This window comes from Triticum dicoccoides, chromosome 5A, assembly GCF_002162155.2.
Source record: "Triticum dicoccoides isolate Atlit2015 ecotype Zavitan chromosome 5A, WEW_v2.0, whole genome shotgun sequence".
NCBI lineage: Eukaryota > Viridiplantae > Streptophyta > Magnoliopsida > Poales > Poaceae > Triticum > Triticum dicoccoides.
In genome coordinates this window covers 683,730,400-683,737,532 of record NC_041388.1, presented here as the reverse complement: position 1 = coordinate 683,737,532, position 7,133 = coordinate 683,730,400, and positions in this window count along the sequence as shown.

Below are 7,133 nucleotides of genomic sequence, written 5' to 3'. Positions count from 1 at the left end.
ATCGTTGTGGTTTTGATGCGTAGGTAAGATTGGTTCTTGCTTAAGCCCGTAGAAGCCACGTAAAACTTGCAACAACAAAGTAGAAGACGTCTAACTTGTTTTTGCAGGGCATGTTGTGATGTGATATGGTCAAGACATGATGCTAAATTTTATTGTATGAGATGATCATGTTTTGTAACCGAGTTATCGGCAACTGGCAGGAGCCATATGGTTGTCGCTTTATTGTATGCAATGCAATTACGCTGTAATGCTTAACTTTATCACTAAGCGGTAGCGATAGTTGTGGAAGCATAAGATTGGCGAGACGGCAACGATGCTATGATGATGATCAAGGTGTCGCGCCGGTGACAATGGTGATGATGACGGTGCTTCGAAGATGGAGATCACAAGCACAAGATGATGATGGCCATATCATATCACTTATATTGATTGCATGTGATCTTTATCTTTTATGCATCTTATCTTGCTTTGTTTGACGGTAGCATTTTAAGATGATCTCTCACTAATTATCAAGTAGTGTTCTCCCTGAGTATGCACCGTTGCAAAAGTTTTTCGTGCTGAGACACCACATGATGATCGGGTGTGATAGGCTCTATGTTCAAATACAACGGGTGCAAAACAGTTGCACACGCAGAATACTCAGGTTATACTTGACGAGCCAAGCATATACAGATATGGCCTCGGAACACGGAGACCAAAAGGTCGAGCGTGAATCATATAGTAGATATGATCAACACAGTGATGTTCACCAATGAAACTACTCCATCTCACGTGATGATCGGACATGGTTTAGTTGATTTGGATCACGTAATCACTTAGAGGATTAGAGAGATGTCTATCTAAGTGGGAGTTCTTTAGTAATATGATTAATCGAACTTAAATTTATCATGAACTTAGTACCTGATAGTATCTTGCTTGTTTATGTTTGATTGTCGATAGATGGCCCGTGTTGTTGTTCCGTTGAATTTTAATGCGTTCCTTGAGAAAGCAAAGTGGAAAGATGATGGTAGCAATTACACGGACTGGGTCCGTAACTTGAGGATTATCCTCATTGCTGCACAGGAGAATTATGTCCTGGAAGCACCGCTAGGTGCCAGGCCTGCTGCTGGAGCAACACCAGATGTTATGAACGTCTGGCAGAGCAAAGCTGATGACTACTCGATAGTTCAGTGTGCCATGCTTTACGGCTCAGAATCGGGACTTCAACGACGTTTTGAACGTCATGGAGCATATGAGATGTTCCAGGAGTTGAAGTTAATATTTCAAGCAAATGCCCGGATTGAGAGATATGAAGTCTCCAATAAGTTCTATAGCTGCAAGATGGAGGAGAACAGTTCTGTCAGTGAGCATATACTCAAAATGTCTGGGTATAATAATCACTTGATTCAATTGGGAGTTAATCTTCCAGATGATTGCGTCATTGACAGAATTCTCCAATCACTGCCACCTAGCTACAAGAGCTTCGTGATGAACTATAATATGCAAGGGATGAATAAGACTATTCCCGAGCTCTTCGCAATGCTGAAAGCTGCGGAGGTAGAAATCAAGAAGGAGCATCAAGTGTTGATGGTCAACAAGACCACTAGTTTCAATAAAAAGGGCAAAGGGAAGAAGAAGGGGAACTTCAAAAAGAACAGCAAGCAAGTTGCTGCTCAAGAGAAGAAACCCAAATCTGGACCTAAGCCTGAAACTGAGTGCTTCTACTACAAGCAGACTGGTCACTGGAAGCGGAACTGCCCCAAGTATTTGGCGGATAAGAAGGATGGCAAGGTGAACAAAGGTATATGCGATATACATGTTATTGATGTGTACCTTACTAATGCTCGCAGTAGCACCTGGGTATTTGATACTGGTTCTGTTGCTAACATTTGCAACTCGAAACAGGGACTACGGATTAAGCGAAGATTGGCTAAGGACGAGGTGATGATGCGCATGGGAAATGGTTCCAAAGTCGATGTGATCGCGGTCGGCACGCTACCTCTACATCTACCTTCGGGATTAGTATTAGACCTAAATAATTGTTATTTGGTGCCAGCGTTGAGCATGAACATTATATCTGGATCTTGTTTGATGTGAGACGGTTATTCATTTAAATCAGAGAATAATGGTTGTTCTATTTATATGAGTAATATCTTTTATGGTCATGCACCCATGAAGAATGGTCTATTCTTATTAAATCTCGATAGTAGTGACACACATATTCATAATGTTAAAGCCAAAAGATGCAAAGTTGATAATGATAGTGTAACTTATTTGTGGCACTGTCGTTTAGGTCATATCGGTATAAAGCGCATGAAGAAACTCTACACTGAAGGACCTTTGGAACCACTTGATTATGAATCACTTGGTACTTGCGAACCGTGCCTTATGGGTAAGATGACAAAAACACCGTTCTCCGGTACTATGGAGAGAGCAACAGATTTGTTGGAAATCATACATACAGATGTATGTGGTCCGATGAATGTTGAGGCTCGTGGCGAATATCGTTATTTTCTCACTTTCACAGATGACTTAAGAAGATATGGGTATATCTACTTAATGAAACATAAGTCTCAAACATTTGAAAAGTTCAAAGAATTTCAGAGTGGAGTTGAAAATCATCATAACAAGAAAATAAATTCCTACGATCTGATCGTGGAGGAGAATATTTGAGTTACGAGTTTGGTGTACATTTGAAACAATGCGGAATAGTTTCGCAACTCACGCCACCCGGAACACCACAGCGTAATGGTCTGTCCGAACGTCGTAATCATACTTTACTTGATATGGTGCGATCTATGATGTCTCTTACTGATTTACCGCTATTGTTTTGGGTTTATGCTCTAGAGACAGCCGCATTCACGTTAAATAGGGCACAATCAAAATCCGTTGAGACGACGCCTTATGAACTGTGGTTTGGCAAGAAACCAAAGTTGTCGTTTCTGAAAGTTTGGGGCTGCGATGCTTATGTGAAAAAGCTTCAACCTGATAAGCTCGAACCCAAATCGGAGAAATGTGTCTTCATAGGATATCCAAAGGAAACTATTGGATACACCTTCTATCACAGATCCGAAGGCAAGACTTTTGTTGCTAATTTCGGAAACTTTCTAGAGAAGGAGTTTCTCTCGAAAGAAGTGAGTGGGAGAAAAGTAGAACTTGATGAGGTAAATGTACCTGCTCGCTTATTGGAAAGTAGTACATCACAGAAACCAGTTTCTGTGACACCTACACCAATTAGTGAGGAAGCTAATGATGATGATCATGAAACTTCAGAACAAGATACTACTAAACCTCGTAGATCAACCAGAGTAAGATCCGCACCAGAGTGGTACGGTAATCCTGTTCTAGAAGTCATGCTACTAGATCATGATGAACCTACGAACTATGGAGAAGCGATGGTGAGCCCAGATTCCGCAAAATGGCTTGAAGCCATGAAATCTGAGATGGGATCCATGTATGAGAACAAAGTGTGGACTTTGGTTGACTTTCCCAAAGATCGGCAAGCAATTCAGAATAAATGGATCTTCAAGAAGAAGACTGACGCTGACGGTAATGTTACTGTCTACAAAGCTCGACTTGTCGCAAAAGGTTTTTGACAAGTTCAAGGGATTGACTACGATGAGACCCTCTCACCTGTAGCGATGCTTAAGTCTGTCCGAATCATGTTAGCAATTGTCAGCAGATCGATGTCAAAACTGCATTCTTGAATGGATTTCTGGAAGAAGAGTTGTATATGATGCAGCCGGAAGGTTTTGTCGATCCGAAGGGAGCTAACAAAGTGTGCAAGCTCCAGCGATCCATTTATGGACTGGTGCAAGCCTCTCGGAGTTGGAATAAACGCTTTGATAGAGTGATCAAAGCATTTGGTTTTGTACAGACTTTTGGAGAAGCCTGTATTTACAAGAAAGTGAGTGGGAGCTCTGTAGCATTTCTGATATTATATGTAGATGACATATTACTAATCGGAAATGATATAGAATTTCTGGATAGCATAAAGGGATACTTGTATAAGAGTTTTTCAATGAAAGACTGTCAGGACCCCGACTCAATGCCACATCGATCTAGCATGTAACACCTCATATCACTTTGCGGCCTCACGCACGGTATCCCCACGGGTGTCGCCTTACCTTTGCCCGGGACCGTTTGCGCCTTTTGGCACACGTATATGACAGTGTCGCTAGCATCCATATGATAAGGAGCCCGGGCTGACATGGCTAGTCGTAAACCCAAAGTGGCACTAACTTACGGGGACAGGCATCCATGATCCAGCATCGAACGTGCCGGTCATCAGCGAGTGAATCCAGGCTGTTGCACTGGGCTAACAGGACTCCGGTGAACCGGGCTGTAGCGGGCTAACAGGACTCCGGTATTCATCGCGTGACATTTCCCCGAAGGGACAGACACAGGAATGAAGAAGGACACATGCCGGCCAGCCTAAGTGTTCCGAAGCAGTAGCAAGCTACCAGGGCTCAGTAGAAGCACTAGGAGACATTTCCCGGTAAGAGAGACTACTAAGGATAAACAACTAGATAGTCAGATCCCACACATAGCAATACACATTACACGTACGCATAACATGCAAGTATGTGCTATACAACATGGCATCACAGCATAACTCAACAACTCATATAGATAAAGGCTCAGAAGAGCCATCATAGCATTTATTACAAACAGGGGTCACATGACCCAACATTCAGAGCAATCAAGCAACAAACGGAAGCATTACATGTCTGAGTACAGACATCTATAAATGAAAAAGGCTGAAAGCCTGACTATCTACAACGTCCGATCAAGATCGTAGCTGAGGTACAAGCTACTTGTCGAAGTCCACGAGAGCACTAGTAAGACCGAAGTCTCCGCTGCAGAAACATAAATAAAGCAACGTGAGTACAAAGGTACTCAGCAAGACTTACATCAGATCCTATCATACATGCATTTGTATCAAGAGAGTAATGTGGGGTTAGTTGCAGCAAGCCAGCTTTGACTTTGTGGCTAACCTGTTCTACGACTACCAGAACTTCTTTGAGGTGATATGGCGCACACGAGTCCACTAATCACCACACAATACACTACTATGGATTCATTCCCGTCTCCCTACGAGAAGGCCATCCATAGCACTCACACTTGTCTTGAGCTTTTTAGAGTATACACTTCAAGTTGTCTATGTACCATGTAAGCATCCAAGAAGTCCATAACCGCGGACCCGGCTATTCGAATAGATCATGTTAACCCTGCAGGGGTGTACTTCTTCACACACGCTCTCGCCACTTACCGCCATGTACACGTCATGTATCTCGGCAACCTTCAAACGGAAGCCTGGCGAGGGTGTCGGCCATGACCTGACTAACCACACAAGACTCTAGTCCAGATTTATCGCCTATTCGGGTTCCATCCGCAAGGAGATCCGGCCGGGGTTTCGCTCACGGCCCCAAACGATGTGTGCAGGGTTCCCGAGCCCACCATCCGGGTGCCACTCGGTACACCAGGCCACGTGTGCCTAGTCTGTCCCAAGCCCACCCTGCCGGGTGCCACTCGGTAGAAAAATAGCACTACCTACAAACACCAGAAACTAGTTGCGACTCCTGGACAGAGATCAAGTCGGTTAATAAGTCGAGAGGGCTTGGAGCGCTCGGAGCCCAATGTGTGGTAGTATCGAGTCATTGGACAACATACATAGAACTCGGTGCTTAAAGACGGTTCCAGTGAGACAACCCACCATGTACTCCTACATGGCCTCTCACCGCTACCTTTACCAAATCGTGTTCACACACTTAACTCTCAGCACCAGAACATATCATAACACTCCAATTCATTCCCAATGAATCAGACCTGACACAACTCTAAGCAATAGCAGGCATAGCATGGTAGGAACACAACATGGCTCAATCAACTCCTACACATGCTAGTGGATTTCAACTATTTACTATGGCAATGACAGGTCATGCAGAGGAATGGGTTCAACTACCGCAGCACAAAGTAGCAGATGAATCGTTGTTGTCCTAATGCAATAACTGAGAGCAGGAGCGAGAGAGTAGGGTTTTATTGAAATGAACAAGGGGGTTTGCTTGCCTGGTAGATCAACAGAGGAGGCACTGCTTCACAGACAGGTACTCTGGAACGGTCTCCGGAGCAGGACCTATCGAGAAGGAACGGTGCCAACAATCAATACACAAGCATATGCAACAATATGATGCATGAACATGGCATGAAGTTGTGATGCTGTTTGAGCTAATGCAACTAGTAATCATTTGGTTTGAAGTCCATTCGAACCAAAAGCTCAAATGCAACTCTAAAATAAGTCTCTTAATATGCCATAATGTGTTTTCTCATATTCAGCATGTATAAGTTGGTTTGTCATGCATGAGACTAGTACAGATGGAAAGATTGCATTTTTCTGATAATTTTTCATATATAAATTATTTCAATCTGAGCTACGGTTGAATTTCTATGAACTTTAGAAGTTTTGCTAATTTCTGGAATTTCCTGATTTAAATTTAAACCAGAAAATAAATAATTGCGCCAGCATGACGTCAGCACGACGTCAGCGAGTCAACTACGCTGACTGGTCAAACCTGACGTGTGGGGTCCACATGTCAGTGACAGGGGGTTAAACAGGGTTAGGTTAATCCTAATTAAAAAGGTTAGTGGCGCTGGGGCCCACTGTCAGTGTCAGGGGGGGTTAGTTAACGGTGATTAGCACTAAGCTAATCACCTGGCCGACGGGGCCCACCCGTCAGGCCGGCGAGGTCATCGGCGGCGACCTCTGGACGCGGCGGCGTCCGTGATACAGGCCACGGGGGCGGCGTCGGAGAGCACCGGGGCGTAGCCCGGGCTCTCGCGCATCTGGTGGGGCAGGTGGGAGGAGCTGGGGAGGCCGGAGCTCGCCGGAGCAAAGCTCGCGGCGGCGGCCGGAGCTCGGCTTCGATGGCGGGGCTAGCTACAGAGCGCGGGGAGGCAAGGGAGAAGGGGGAACCGAAGCGGGGGCTCACGGCGGGCTCGAGGACGTCGTCGGAGAGCTCGGGGGAGGCCGGACGGCGGCGTGGCGGCGAGGTCGATCTCCGGCGTCGGTGGTGAAGAAGACGACGGCATCGGTGATGGAGCGCGTCCGGAGGTGCGTGTCTTGACGAGGAGGTAGAGGGGGTCGTGGCGGAGCT